At 35.1% G+C, this 16,797-nt stretch overlaps 1 long non-coding RNA gene across 1 annotated transcript in view; it reads right to left on the reverse strand.

Annotated features, from left to right (window-relative positions):
• The window catches only part of LOC145540925 (uncharacterized), a 272,251-nt gene that overhangs the window by 143,218 nt on the left and 112,236 nt on the right, over nucleotides 1–16,797 (reverse strand). The window contains exon 3 of the long non-coding RNA XR_014078642.1: nucleotides 12,039–12,123. This is a non-coding gene — a long non-coding RNA (uncharacterized LOC145540925). The remainder of the gene's footprint in view (nucleotides 1–12,038; nucleotides 12,124–16,797) is intronic.

The raw sequence follows: 16,797 nt of genomic DNA on the forward strand, positions 1-16,797 counted from the left end.
TCCAAGGGATTCTCAAGAGTCTTGTCCAACAGCACAGTTCAAAAGCATCAATTCTTCAGCGCTCAGCTTTCTTCACCATCCAACTCTCGCATCCATACATGACTACTGGAAAAACCATAGCCTTGACCAGATGGGCCTTTGTTGGCAAAGTAATGTCTCCACCCTTTAATATGCTTTCTAGGTTGGTCATAACTTTCCTTCCAAGGAGTAAGCGTCTTTTAATTTCATTGCTCCACTCACCATCTGCAGTGATTTTGGAGCCCCCCCAAAATAAAGTCTGACACTGTTTCCACTGTTTCCCCATCTATTTTCCATGAAATGATGGGACCAGATGCCATGATCTTAGTTTTCTGAACGTTGAGCTTTAAGCCAACTTTTTCACTCTCGTCTTTCACTTTCATCAAGAGGCTTTTTAGTTCTTCTTCACTTTCTGCCATAAGGGTGGTGTCATCTGCATATCTGAGGTTATTGATATTTCTCCTGGCAATCTTGATTCCAGCTTGCGTTTCTTCCAGCCTAGCATTTCTCATGATGTACTCTGCATATAAGTTAAATAAGCACGGTGACAATATACAGCCTTGACGTATTCCTTTTCCTATTTGGAACCAGTCTGCTGTTCCATGTCCAGTTCTAACTATTGCTTTCTGACCTGCATATAGGTTTCTCAAGAGGCAGGTCAGGTGGTCTGGTATTTCCATGGAGAACATTAGTAAAATAGACTCTTTACTGCTTTTCTTACCAAGTCTGTGATATTCTATCACCCACTGCCATTCTGCTTGAGAATGGTGATATCTTTCTGAAATGCCTATGAGATCATAACAGTCCTCTCAATTTTATATCCTTCAATTCATTCTTATGCTTTATCATATAAACCTTAGTTTGTTTATATTATAGTATAGTTTATCACACAGACTCTTTGTGCTTTATGCTCATTTCACCTCCAGCACCTCCTTCTGGCCACCAAAATAAACCCTGTTGCCCAACCTAAATCATTTAAATTTTAGAATGTTTCAAGCTTTTGCAGACAACTATGTCTTATATGGGGCTTCCCTGGTGGCCCAGTGGTATAGGACCCACCTGCCAATGAAGGAGACATTTTGAGTTCGATCCCAGGGTTGGGAAGATCCTCTGAAGAAGGAAATGACAACCCATTAGAGTATTCTTCCCTGGGATATCCCAGGGACAGAGGAGCCTGGCAGGCTATAGTCCATTGGGTCACAAAAGAGTGGGACATGACTGAGCGACTGAACAACCACAAATGTTCCATATGGTTTCTTCTGCTTGCAATGCCAGTAACTTCTCACCATCCATCACCACTGTAGCATCATCATCTTTTTTCCTTTTTTTTCCCCCAGTAGATTAACTCTTATAGCCTCTAAAATTTAATTTACATGTGCATTTTATAACTAGGGGCCTCTTTGTGCTTTGCTTGAGCTTTAGGTATATCTCTCTTGATACATTTCCCTGTGATAATTGTTTATATTTGACATCTAGTATCCTAGGCAGGATTTCAAGTACACGAAAATTATGGATTATACCTCCTTAATTTTGAACTAATGTCTCTCACATAGCAGGGAAACAATAAAATGTTGTTGAACTAGTGAATGAATGAATGAGTAATCTCTACTTTGACTACATTAGGTAATAGCATATTCATTTTATGCATCCTGTAGTTATAAAGACATGCAAAAGAAAAATTACATTTTGTCATCTATAATGTAAATGAAAGTTGCTCCTTAAAGATATGTTTAAACAGTAATTAAAATAGCTTGAAATGGTCTCCTCTAAATAAAAATATATTTAGTCTCTTTTTCATCGAGCATTCTCTTTTAATGTAATCCTTTCCCTCTTTACATGAATGTTGCTGCTTTTCACTTTCTAAGGTTTTACACAGTTGTGTCCTGGATTTGAATTTCCCTTGATGACCCTGTTATTTTAATATTGCTTTTCTTGTTTGTTTTCTTAATAATTTATGTTTCACACTTAATTTGCATGTTCTTTTTTTCTCTAATTTCATGAGATTGAACAAGAATATAGCTTTCTGGTCTCATATGACAAATCAGCAGGAAAATGTACTATACTAATTGGAGGTTGGAAAACAGTGATTTTAAAAAAAATATTTTTTGTTTTTTTGTGCAATTCTCTCTATCCTAAAAATCTTCGTTTCTTTGAAACATATATCCTGGTAAATTGGCATGAGCCTGGTGGATATTCAGTTTGGGCTTATATAAAATAGTTAATCATACTTTTCTTCATGTTAAATACCTGTGATAAGAACAAATCTCAAACATTAAGGGATTATTAAAAATGAATTTTTAAACTTCTGGATTATATTTGATAAAATATTTATGAGAAAGTTGAGCTTGTTTCTATACTTTAATTAAACTTTTTGTTGCTGTTGTTGAAGAACACATGGAGTTATAAGTAATAATACACAGATTTCATGTTCCCTTTACTCCATTTTCCCCATTGGTATCACCTTGCAAAACCATAGTACCATATCACAATAAGGATATAGACACTGATACAGCCAGCACATTTCTGTCACTGCCCAAACAACTCACGTTCCTCTCTATAGTCTCCATGCCTCCCTCATTCTTAAACTGTGGCAACCACTAGTCTATTTTCTATTTGTATAATTTTGTTATTTCAAGAAGGTTATGTATATGAGATCATTCAGTATGTAACTTCTGGAGATTGGCATTTTTCACTGGGTAACTCTCTGGAGATTCACTCAAGTTGTTCTGTGCGTCAACAGTTCATTCCTTTGTAATTTCTGAGTAGTATTCCACATACCTAAGACTGTTTAGTCATTCATCCACTGAAGACCATCTTGGTTGTTTCCAGTATTTGGTTATTATGAATAAAAATGCTTTGGATATTTGTATAGAGGTTACTGTGTGAATATGAGCTTTTATTTCTCAGGGATAAATGCTCTGAAGTGCAATTACTGGGTTGTATGGTGTTTGCATGTTTAAATTCCTTATACTGAGAAACTTTTTTATAAAGTGCCTGAACAATTTTTCATTCTTGCCAGCAACATATGAGTGATCCAATTTCTCCTCATCTTTATGAGCATTTAGTTTTATGACTATTTTTTAATTTCAATCATTCTGGTAGATATGTGGTGATATCTCACATTTTTAATTTTCATTTTCTTAATGATCAATTATGTTGAACTTACTAAATGAACTTATTTGCCCCCTATATATCTTCAGTGAAATGTATGATCAAGTCTTTTGCCTATTTTCTAATTGTATTGTTTGAGATTTTTTTGTGAAACTTTCAGAGCTCTTTACATGTTCTAGATAGTATAGTTTGGTAAGATATGTGATTTGTAAGTATTTTCTCCAAGTCTGTAGCTTGTTTTCTCATTGTCTTAAAAGCATCTTTTACAGAACAAAAGTTTTTAATTTTGATGAAACACAATTCAATTTGTCTTCTAAGGATCATGCTGTTAGATCCTAAGTATTTTCACCTATAATTTTTTCAAGTTTTATAATTTTATGTTTACATTTAAGTCAATGATTCATTTTGAAATAATTTTTACTTTAGATAATAGGTCTTGGTCAAGGTTATATTTTTGCCTATGATTGTTCAATTGCTCCAGCATATTTTGTTGAGAAGGCTATCCTTCCTCCATTAAGTTGCTTTTGTATTTTTTTAAAAATTCAGTTAAGCATACTTGTGTGGATCTAATTATGGCTTCCTTATTGAATTCCATTGATCTATGTGTATGATCACCAATGCCACATAGTCTTAAATGCTTTAGCTATATATATTATATTATATATTTATATATATATATATAACTTAGCTATATATAATTCTTAAAATTGGGTAGACTGATTCCTCCCTTTTCACTCTTTTTATAAAGAATAGTGTTAACTATCCTAACTCCTTTGACTTTTGTTGCAAATTTCACAATACTCTTCTCTGTATGTACAAAGTAACTTGGCATTTTGATAACAATTGCAGTAAACCTATTTATCAATTTGAATACACTTGAAATCTCCACTATGTTGAGTCTTCCAATCCATGAACACAGTTTATCTATTTATTTAGATCTTTGGTTCCTTCAGCAGTATGTTATATTTTTCAGCATAAAAGTACTATCCATACAGTTTTAGGTTCATACCTAAGTATTTCTCTTTTTTTGAGCAAGGGTGTCATTATATTTTTACTTTTGGTGTCCAATGTGTTCATTGTCAGCATGTAGAAAGACAATTCCTTTTTGGATGTTTATATTGTATCCTGCAAACTAGCTGAACTCTCCTATTTTCTAGGAATTGTTAAGAAGAATCTTAGGAATTTTCTATGTAGACAATCATGTTATCTGTAAAGAGAGTTTTATTTCTTCCTTTTCAAACTGTGTGCCATTTATTTTATTTCCTTTGCTAACCTTATTGCCCTGGCTAGGACTTCTAGCACTATGTTGAAAAACAGTGAAAGCAGATATGCTTGCTTTGCTCCTGACTGCAGGGGAAAAGCATTCTAATTCTTCATCCTTAAATACTAACTTTAATTTTTTTATAGGAGCTCTTTATCAAATTGAAAAAATTTCCTCAATTCCTATATTTTTTAGAGTTTTTCATGAATGGGTATTGAATTCTGTAAAATGTCTTTTCTGTATCAATGATATGATCATATACTTTTTCTACTTTGGCCTGTTAATACAGTGGATTATATTCATAGTATTTTAATATTGAAGCAATCTCACATCACTGTAATAAACCCCACTTAGTAATGGCATATGATTATTTTTATATATTACCTAATTCTACTTGCTAACATAATATTAAAAATTTTTGTGTCTGGCCCATGAGGGATATCAGACCATAGTTTTCTTTTTCTTTACTGTCTTTATCTAGTTTTGGTGTTAATATTAGTGCAATACCAGCTTAATAAAATAAAGCAGCATATATTCCGTGTCTTCTCTTTTCTGAAAGTAATTGTATATAATTTGTATTAATTCTTTTACAAAATTCAATGGAATTCCCCAGTGAAATGATTTAGGACTGGAAATTTCTCCTTTATGAGTTTTAAAATTATGAGCTCAATTTTCTTAATAGTTGTAGGACTACCCAAATTATCTATTTCACATTTGGTAATTTGTGGTAGTTTATGCTTTCAACAAATTGGTCTGTTTCATCTAAGCTGCCAAATTTATCTGAGTAGATTTGTTTTAAACATTGTGGGGTTTTTTTGTTTTTTTTTTTTTTTTTTTGATGTCTGTAGGGTCTGTAGTGAAATCCCTTGTTCATTAATGATATTGGTAAATTTTGTCTTTTTTCTTTGTCAGTTGGTAAATTTTATTGATCTTTGCAAAAAAAAAAAGTTTTTACTTCATTGTTTTTCTCCTGTTTCATTTATTTATGCTCTTATTTTTATTATTTCCTTCTATCTGGTTGCTATGTTTGATCTTTTCTTTCTGAATTCTTTAGGAGATAAAATGATTGATTTGAAACTTTACTTCTTTTCTCATGTAAGTATTTAGTGCTAGAAATTTCCCTCCATTACTGGTTTAGCTGTGTCACATAAATGCTTGGCATATTATATTTTCATTTTTATTCAGTTTGATATATTTTTAATTTTTGAGGCCTTCTTTTTGACCCATGAATTATTTAGAGGTCTACTGTTTAGTTTCTAGTTATTTGAGAACTTCCTGTTTCCCTTTTTTTTAATTGGAGAAAAATTGCTTTACAATGTTGTGTTGGTTTCTGCTGTACAACAATGCAAATCAGCCATAATTATACATATATCATCTCCCTCTTGTGAATTTCCTGTTATTTTCTGTTTTTTACTTCTAGCTTGATTTCATTTGGGTCAGAGAACAAATTTTGTATAATTTCAGTTCTTTTAACATTATCAACATTATTTTTTGGCCCAGCATACGATTTACTTTTCTGCCCTGCCCTATTCTCCTTATCCTTCTAACACTCCATAAATGACTGTTAGATCTTTAGATGTAGTCCTAAAGGGATTAAGTCTCCTTGATTTTTCCTCCCAGTCTATTTTCTTTTCATTTTTTAAATCGGGAAATTTTTATTGTCTATATTCTTTCCTCTATTCCCTCTTTCTTACTGTTGAACCCATTCACTTTATTAATTTAATTTTTCAATTCTAAATTTCCATTTGGTATTTCGTTTGTGTTCTATTTATATGCTGAAATTTTCTTTCTCTTCACTAGGATTTTCAAATTCATTTGATCTATGTATTATTGGTCAAAGATCAACTGGTCATTTAAGCATTTTATGATGACTGCTTTAAAATCTTTATCAAATAATTCTAACATCTCTGTCTTCTTGGAACTGGCATTTATTGATTATATTCTTTCATTCCAAGATTTGCCTGGACCTTGATAGGACTAGTTTTTTATTGAACTTGGACTTTGGGTTATCAAGTTATGAAACTCAATATTATTTAAATCTTTTATTTCTGCCAGCTTCCTCTCATACCCACTCCAGCAATGGGCACACTGCATCACTACCAGTTTGAGAAAGCAATTCCAGTTCCCTGGCTCAGCCTCCATTCACACTCACAGGGGTTTGAAATCACATGGTGCCTAAGTGGTATCAGTAGAGAACCAGATGGTAGCCAGAACTTCCACCTCTGCCCAGGAGTACTAGGTTACAAGTCTAAAACTTTATATAACATCCATACCTAAAATGATATAAGCACATCCCAGCCTAGACACTTCAACGAACAGAATTTTCAAACCACTAATAATCATCATTAGTAAAAAAATATATATATACATATATACATATATATATCACAGACAGATGTTACAACTTTAAAATCAACATTTAAAACCATTTAAAAATTAAAACAGTTAAAAAATTAGGGTTAGTGAATCTGAAAGATTATTGATATTGGTAACCATTATTGATAAAGTTTATTCATAAATGCTGAAATTTCTTTTAATAATTTTGAATCCAATAGAATTTTTCCCATCAAGATCCAGTTTATAAACATACATATGATTAGTGCAGCTGTCATACAGCTAGCATGAACAACATGCTAGCCTTTTAGAGCACAACTAGTCCACAATAAGATAGATGAATTCAATACATGTAAAACAACAATGTAATGCCAGCCCCTCAACTCTGACTCCAGTTCACTGCCAGTCAACCAGCAGAGTTTCCACTCCAACTGGGGCTACATAGCTTCCTCCTTGGAAACCTGAAATAAATTCCAAAAGGCCTTTATTCAAGATGCACACAGTAAGCTCTGCACCCGGCCCATGAAGTGGTTGTGTCCTACCTTCGCTGATGAGCCTAAAGAACCACAGCAAAGGAGCAGATCCCAGACCTTACTCTCCTGCTGACCATCTGTAGGCTTTCACTATCAGACCCAGCCTGACAGGGTGTTTAAGGCCAAGATATACAGCCTACAGGCACTAGGCCATGATGTCTAGCTATTCTGGTCCTGACCAAACAGGGGCCCACCAGCCTGTGCTTTACTGAACACACAGGGTTCTGCCAGATTATGTAACTTCATGGGCCAAAATCTATACACAGTCTGAATACATGCCACTTTTTCTTCTGACATGAAAAGCACTCATATCATATGATAGTGAAGTCTTTCAGTCGTGTCCGACTCTTTGTGACCCCACAGATTGACTGTAGCCTACCAGGTTCCTCCGCCCATGGCATTTTCCAGGCAAGAATACTGGAGTGGGTTGCCATTTCCTTCTCCAGGAGATCTTCCCGACCCAGGGATTGAACCCGGGTCTCCCGCATTGTAGGCAGATGCTTTACCGTCTGAGCCACCAGGGAAGTCTATCATATGACAGAATGCAAGCAAATATTTACAGCAAAGTTTTTAAAGACAAATCTCATTTTCCTACTAATATTATGATAATTCATGGAGCATAAAATTCTCAAAATGTTCATGGTGATAGAATACTTAATAAGCCTTTCAAGATTTGATGACAAAAGATAGAGTTTTTGGCCAGACCCATGCACACTTGTTAGTCAATATTGAGGGAAGTGTTGAGATTTCTAAGAGCTTTAGTCACTAAGCACATCATTTTTCCCAAGTACTGCTGCGTTAGGTATAAAATCATCATTTAAGTATGCCTATCACATGACTTCCTCCTCAACTGAGCAGATAATTGACACTCTCTCTCTAAAACAGGTGGTTCTTCCAACAAGCAAGAACTCTGCTCAATGTTATGCAGTAGCCTTTGTGAGAGGAGAGTTTAGGGGAGAATGGATGCATGTATATGTATATGTATATCTGAGTCCCTTCACCATTTACCTGAAACTATCACAATATTGTTAATTAACTATACTTCAATATAAAATAAAAAGTTAAAAAAATAAAACAGGGGTTCTTGGCATTAACAGGTGTTCAACCAAGTTTCCAGGGGTGCATCTTGAACAAAAAACAATAAAGACATTGTCTTGTATTTTTCATAAAGCTAATTTAAAATGTTTGACATCATACTTTTTCTACTTATTCTAAAAAATGTTGTTGATAAATGAGATAATTATAATAAGAGGTTTTATGTTCTCATTGCTCTTTTCATTAAGTAGAAAATTGCCAATTCAATGTAAGTACTTATTTTTATTTAATTTTACTGGTCTATAAAATATAAGTCAGGGAGTCCCATTACAAAATAACTATTATCATTCCTTTTGCCTTGTACACAATTCATATATTTCAAAATTAATTTTCCAAAATCAAGATTAAAAAGAATGGGCTAAAGGTATAACAACTAAAAGAATGGAAGTCAAATATCATTTGCAAATTGTTTTCATATTTAAGAGTAGCAATGCTGTTGTGTGAAAAGTGTCTATAAAAATATGTCTGAAACAAAGAAATAAAACAAAGCCTCATGAGGCCCAACCTATTGGATAGCCTAAAATGTCATTATGCACCAAATGGCTGGTATTTATTGAAGATACACAAACTGATGTAATCCCTGTTAACACAACATAGCAACTGGAGTTACATCCTGGCATTCCTTCAGAGGGGTCCGCATTGACACCTATAGAAACAATCAGTTCTCACTTTGTTTTTAATTTTAGTTGTCCCTAACAAGGCCCCCACCTTGTGGCTTAGCATCTCATTATTAACTTACAAGCATGAAACAAGAACTTAAGGAATGTTTGGGGATTTATTTTCCAGCAGCTGAGATACTAAAGGTGAGGTCAGAGCAAACACTTGGTGTGGGACAGTAATTAAGGTTTAGACAGAAGGTATAGAACTGCAATCTTAGCCAACACTGTTCATGTCTGGTGTCTCATCTCAATTAGTGTATATATATACATACATACATGTATATTATATATATATACATATACACACACACACATACACACATCTATTATATATATGTATATACATATATATATGTGTGTATGTGTGTGTGTGTGTGTGTGTGTGTATATATATATATATATATATATATATAAAATATACAGGGATCAGGAAGATTCCCAGGAGTAGGAAATGGCTACCTACTCCAGTATTCTTACCTGGAAAATCCCATGGACAGATGAGCCTGGCAGGCTATAGTCCCTGGGGTTGCAAGGGTCAGACATAACTTAGCAACTAAGCCACCACCACCACATACAAAGCCATAGGAATCGATTTGAGGAGTCTTGTTTAAGAGTGCAGATGGGGGATCTCTTGTTAGCACTGTTGATACCTTCAAAGATGACAAGTATCTTATTCCAGAAAATGCTATTATTATTATTAATTTTGCTTTGCTTCTGCTTCCCCTTCTTTTGCTCCTTCTCCTTTTCCTTCCTCTTCTTCAACTATAACCTGTCTCTGCTACAGAGCTATGTTCAAGGGTCATGTTGACCCATGCAAAACAGAATCCTCCTTCTAAATACCATGAATAATAACAGGCTGTAAGAAAATATGGTTCACTTATAAAAAGCTGTGAAGTATCAGTTCAGTTCAGTTCAGTTGATCAGTCGTGTCCAAATCTTTGCGACCCCGTGAACCGCAGCACGCAAGGACTCCCTGTCCATCACCAACTCCCTGAGTCCACCCAAACCCATGGCCATCGAGTCGGTGATGCCATCCAGCCATCTCATCCTTTGTCGTCCCCTTCTCCTCCTGCCCTCAATCTTTCCCAGCATCAGGGTCTTTTCCAACGAGTCAGCTCTTTGCATCAGGTGGCCAAAGTATTTGAAAGTGAAAGAAAATAGGCTTTTAAGTTGCTTCAGTAGCTTCACTGGGAATGTGAATACTTGCCTCTTACCTACCCTGCCCTCCCACCAGACTGGCTGAGTCAGAATCTCTAAGGGGAGGGTCCACCCAGGAATCTGTATTTCCAACAAGCCTTACCAGTGATTCCCACAATCATTAAAGCTGAGCACTTTTAGACTAAACTGCCTCTTGGCAGAGGATAGAGTACAGAGTAAAAGCCAGGCTAAATCCCATAGTCCCTGCATTCTCAATCAGACTTTTCTCAACTATGCAAATGTAATATTTCTTTTTTCTAAATTTCAATTTGATCTTTATGTTGGCTCTTTGGTTTTGTATTAATAAAGTGTTTAGGGAGACCATAAAGAAAAAAAATGTGTGTGCTTTTTACTTTAGCTTTTGCATATGTTATCTGTACTATTCCTCAGATAAAAGGAACACTTTTACATTCTTGCAGGTATAACCTTCAACCATAACTTTCTAGATTTAGTACATTCTTATACAAAGTCAGAGGTCCTAGCTGTTATATTCATATTTGACAGATGATTAAATGAAGGCAAGAAAAGACATATGTTTAAAGTCTTCTATAAACAAGATTCTAAACCATTGAAGTATATGGTAGTTCTTCTTAAAAGAAAAAGATGTCTATGTGGGATAATTCCATATGAACAAATTATTCTTATCTCAGCAAGCATTTGCAATACTAAAATGATCTTCTCACTCTCTTTACTGAAAAGGTTTGAAATGGAATTGAGTGGGAAAATAAACAGGAGTTCTGCTCCTCTAGGAATCATTTGGTCACTAAAAGCAACAAAACTTCAGAATAATTAATTTTGGTGACCATTTTAAGTTAAAAGTAAACACAAACTGTTGCTTTCTTCTGCCCTAAGACTAGTCAGATTAGACTAGATGAGCTGGAAACTGGGCCAGTCCCCTCAGTGACAGCAATCTTGTCTTTTAACTTTAGTATTAAGAATAAGTATTATTGTTTTCCATACATGTATTACTATTGAAAAATTAAGCACTGCAATCATAAAAAGGTACTAATTTCCTTTCTTCACTATTTAATAAGAGATGAGTTCCTAGGTTTTTTCTCCCAACAGTCAACAGTGAGAAGTTGTGGTATAACTACTACGGAAAACAGTCTGGAAGTTCCTCAAAAAAATAAAAATGGAATATCCATATGAACCAGCAAATCCACTCCTGGGCATACATCCACAAAAAACTATAATTCAAAAATATACATGCACCATTATGTTCACAGCAACACCATTTACAATAGACAAGACATGGAAGCAACCTAAATGTCCATGGACAAATAAATAATAGCTAAAGAAGATGCGTTATATATACACAGTGGAATACTACTCAGCAATTAAACAAAAGAATGAAATAATGCTATTTGCAGCAATAAGGATGGGCCTGGAGATGATCATACTAACAGAATTCAGAAAGAGAAAGACAAATACCATATGATAACACTTATGTGTGGAATCTAAATTATGACACAAATGAACTTGCTTATGAAATAGGAATATACTCACAGACATACAGAATAGACTTGTGGTTACCAAGACAGAGGAGGGGGTATGGGGTGGATGGATTGTGAATTTGGGATTAACAGATGTAAACTATTATATACGGAATGGATAAACAACAAGGTCCTACTTATAGCACAGGGAACTATATTCAACATCCTGTAATAAACCATAATGGAAAATAATATAAAAAGAATATACATATATATGTATAACTGAATCAATTTGCTATATACCAGAAACTAACACAATATTATAAATCAACTATACTTCAATAAAAAACAAATCTTAAAAGGGTGAGAAATTAAAAAACTCATAGCATTTACCTACCTCATGATGCTGACATCCTAAATTTTCCTTTTCCTACTTCTTGAGCTTCCTTATCATGCTGTCTTCTGTCATTGCAAGGCACACTCTATCAGAAACAAAACACAAAGAAAATACATCTGTTTAAGGATTCATTATGTATTAGAAATTGTGTCTAATCAGATTGAATTAAATTCCATTGCAAATAAAAACAATATTTACAAGGGGCTTGACAAAAGTATTTTAAGGAGAATTTAAAATTTACAAATATCAAAATACACATAGAGTGTTTGTATAAATACTACATCATTGTAAGCATTCATAACAATTCCCTCTTTCTAGAGTACTCAAATGAAACACAAAGATAATACAAAACTCAATAATAATAAAAAATAATAAATAATACAAGAATAAGGAAATGGAAAGGGTGGAATACAGTAAGATAATAACAGGTAAACATTTTCAATCAATTTAGTTATCAACTTTTTTCATTGCACCAAATTACATCTGCCTATCTGGGCCTATAAAAATGTAAGATGGACTGAAATCTGGAATAAAGGAAATCAGATGTGATTAGTTTGGAAAAAGGATAAGAAAACTAAATTATTTAGCAGAGCTTGAGAGAAAAAAATTAAAATTTAATCAATAATATGAAGAGAGAATCTGGTTAGAACAGTAGTGTATGTTATTCAGCACCAGGTCCTAAAGAAACTGTGAGGAGACCAAATTTGTTATTTTTTTCTTCCTGGCCCTCGGTGACTGGTGGCTGTCCAAGGACTTGAAACTCTGCTTCTCGTTGGACATTGCTGTAGTAATCAAAACACTTTGGTAGCATTCCCTGGTAGCTCAGCTTTTTAAAAAATCCACCTGCAATGTACGTGACCCCAGTTCAATTTCTGGGTCAGGAACATCCCCTAGAGAAGGGATAAGCTACCCACACAGTATTCTTAGGCTTCCTTGGTGGCTCAGATGGTAAAGATTCCACCTGCAATGCAGCAGACCTGGGTTCGATCCCTGTGTTAGGAAGGTCCCCTGGAGGAGGGGGTGGCAACCTACTCTGGTATTCTTGCTTGGAGAATCGCTATGGACAGAGGATCCTGGTGGACTACACTCCATGGGGTCACAAATGTCGGACATGACTGAGCAACTAAGCACAGCCCACACACAACAGAAAACCCGCTCACATAACCTTAAGAACAACAGTCATTTAGGGGGAGAAGAATTCAAAGAATAAACATTCTAGGAGTAGAGTTAGTTTTAACATGGCCATTTTCAAAAGCTTACACATAATTTAACTCTTTTTTTACTTTGCCTCCATCTCAGCCGTTTTACCCTGAGTTGACTTTAACTTAGGCTCTTCAGTCATGATACCAAGATGGCTTCCAGAAGTACTAGGCTTTTGCTGTAACCTCTCAACAACTGTAGCATAGAGACTCCTCATTCAACCCTATTGGCCGGGTTATGAATCGCACATTCATTGCTTAACTAATCACTGTGGCCATGAAAGTCATTATTTTAATGAGGAAACCGCTGTCAAGATTTCTTCTAGAACTGAGGGATGTTAACCTCAATTGAATGATGTAAGACTAAGAGAGAGACTGGCTTTTTTTTTTTCCTTCTAAAAATCAGGGTGACTTTTACCCAAAAGAAAGGGACGGAATGAGAGTTTTTTCCCTAAAAAATCAGTCTTACTTTTGCCCCCAAAAGAGGGGAGGAATGAGAGCTAGATCAAAACAAGTATCCAGTGAAGCTGACAGCTCTGGAGAGTGATCCATGGTCCAGCCCTTCCTTACCTCCCACTTCCCACTTCTTAACAGAAGAAGAAAGAAGAAATCTTTGTGTTTCATTCTTCATGTTGCTCCTAAGTGAATTAGCTTCCTCAAGTATAAACTGTACCATTGTAGATTCATTATCACACCTAGGAAATTTAGGAATGATGGCAGGAAGTCCTTTGGCTTTCCCTACTACTATCTCTGCTGAAGAACTCCCAGTGATGCTGATCATCATTGCTGTTGAGTAGATGTAGTTAAAATGTACTTTCTTATCTTAAGTTGGTATCTGTCCCTCTATGCGTTACCCACTGGTTCTAGTTTTTCCTTCTAAACCCATCCAGGTTATGTTCATTTTGTGTTGTACATAATAGATCTTCACATGTCTAACGGCAGGTTTATGCAACTTCTATGTATATAACATGCTTTCCAGAAATTTGACATCCAACTATTTACTTAAGTTCATTTTTTCTCCAACTATTTTACCACTTTTTTTCCCTGAACAACATTTTGGTTGAACCTGATACTGGAAGATTTTTTTTTATTGCTGCTATTTATTTTGTTTGTTTAATTTACATAGTCTGTGAAAGTCAAGGAAGAACTTGACTTTCATTGCGTAGCAACAAATTATTTCTTTACATCACTACTCACACCTAGAGGTTTCCTATGTTAGATAGAAATATACTAATTTCAGCTGTGAAGCAAAAAAATTCTGTATTCGTGTATATTTTTCTGTCCTGCTTCATCTTCAAGTTGTTTTACTTCAAAACAAATGAACAAGCAATTTGAGTCGTATAGAGAGTGTATAGTTTATAATCTGAGTCCACAAAAATGTATTTATTGCAGCAAATGGTTAGATTTCTGTTTGTGTGCCACGGGAACTGAATTTCTGCCCTAATGTTTTGGCACATCTTCAGTATACTTACCTCTGTAGGAGTGGTGTGTATCCACAATTATGGTATTTGAAAAGAATTTTTCTACTGGAAAATCCCATTGAGATGTAGCATCACATTTCCAAGGGTGTCTTGGGACAAGAAAGAATGGGGCAGTAATATACAACCACTTGGTTACATCACTCATACCAGAGAAATTATCATTCAACTGCTGACGGGGAACACTTGTACTTCTCTATTATCAAGGATTTTGCAGAACTGCTCAACCCCCTCTATTTATTTCATTCCAGCTGTTCTAACACAAGGGATGAAACAGATTGTTTCATTCTCTAAGTGTACATTAAAAAGGACAATACTATCATTTGGGGGGCTTTTGAAGGGGGTTTCTCTCAATTTGGACTGTATGTGGAGCAAGCTCACTGCCTTATAACATAGGCATAAAACTCAGTAGTGACAAGCAAGTCAAAGGCTAAAGAATTCATTAAAAGGAAGAAGCCTTAAATAATCAGCCATAAGCAAGAAGCAGCAGCAGAAAGGAAGCAGGGAAAAGGTAGAAACCGTGAGGAGTGTGCACTGTTCCAGGACTGCAGCCTTTTATAATGCTTTGGGAAAATTCACTCACAGGGCTCCAATGGCTCTTTCCTGAATTTGTCCTACATCAAAGAGTCACAAACTTGTTCTCACTAGAGCCTGTTTTTAGTATCTTTTAAGGGTGCATAGATTTGAGGTTTTTTGATAATAACATTGAAATTGTTTTATGTCAATTATCTGGTACTTGCTTGCTGTGTGATCTTGAAGCATAAACCTGGTCCTTTCCTTGGGAATCTTCCTTTTCTTCATATGATATTTCTTCCTATTTCACTTTCTGTTATTCTTCTTTACTCTTTTCACTTCCTATTCCCATTCTTCTTGAATGTCAAATACATGAATACATCCTTCCATTCCCATTTTCTACTCCAGTGGAAGACATTGCAAATTGATTATGGAAATTTTATGGTATAGGAATTATTTTCAACATATATTCCAAGAAGTCACCACTAAAAAGCAGAATTGGGAAGTGAGACGAAATGGATTTTTGCATCCTTGGTTTGGAATGTAAAAACTTAAGAATCCGGAAGGCTTTCAAAATGCTTCTCTGAATTGGGTGAAGAACATATTTATATACTTGCTCCAATAATGATAGTAAAGCTGATTGTCAAATCAAGATTATTATAGAAGGTGATATTGTGTCTTCAGTTTGGTTCATATTTACTCTTCAAATAGAGAGATCTAGTATTTGAGGATTCCCAATGATTTTTGAAAGTGATAATTTTCATACAAACAAAAAAGTAAACTATTGTAAATTATGAAAAGCAATATAGGCCCTATCCCCCTTCCCTCTGTTCACATCCCATCCTCAAGACCTATACTAGTGTCTCACAAGTGATTTTTCACTTGAGAGAGGAGAGAGACAGTGTTAGAAGCTGTTACTTCTATATGGGAAGTTCTCTTTGGTGTAGCTTGTCTACTGGACCACCTCCCATCTCACTTTTCCCTCTCACAATACCAGTGGAGTCTGGGGTCTTCTTCCTTCTAATTAATAACAAACCAAAGGAATCCTTGAGGCTCATACATAGTCAAGTTTTGTTCACAACAAATAGACTACATACATCATTGGTTTCCATCTGAAATTACTAATAAGCGTATATTTTTTGAGCATATTCTCCTTCCTACATAAACTCCTACAATTCATGCAGTGGAGATAAATGACTGTGTGCAAGGATTTAGTCATCCTGATCTTGACCACGTAGTCACAGCAAATATGACAATGCTTGCCACATTAAAGTGAGTACTCATAAGGTACCTGTGAAAGGACATGGGGAGAAGGATTTGAATGTCTTGATCCCGTCCATAAAGTAAGATAGTATTAGGCAGTTCATTATACAGAGAGGATATTCAGCCCAAAAATAGATACCATGGGAAGCCTCTTGATTTTCTGATTTGGGTTTCATGATTATAAATAATATGGATATTCTCTCTGTGATAGGTTAAATCCCCAGCCTAAAGAGCCTGAGAGCTTCTTCTGAACTTCCTGGCTCTTATTTCTAGATCAAACAGACTTATTTCTCCTGCTGTTTTCCC

The sequence above is a fragment of the Giraffa tippelskirchi genome, chromosome 3 (genome assembly GCF_054371585.1).
Source record: "Giraffa tippelskirchi isolate mGirTip1 chromosome 3, T2T-mGirTip1v1.2.pri, whole genome shotgun sequence".
Classification (NCBI taxonomy): Eukaryota; Metazoa; Chordata; class Mammalia; order Artiodactyla; family Giraffidae; genus Giraffa; species Giraffa tippelskirchi.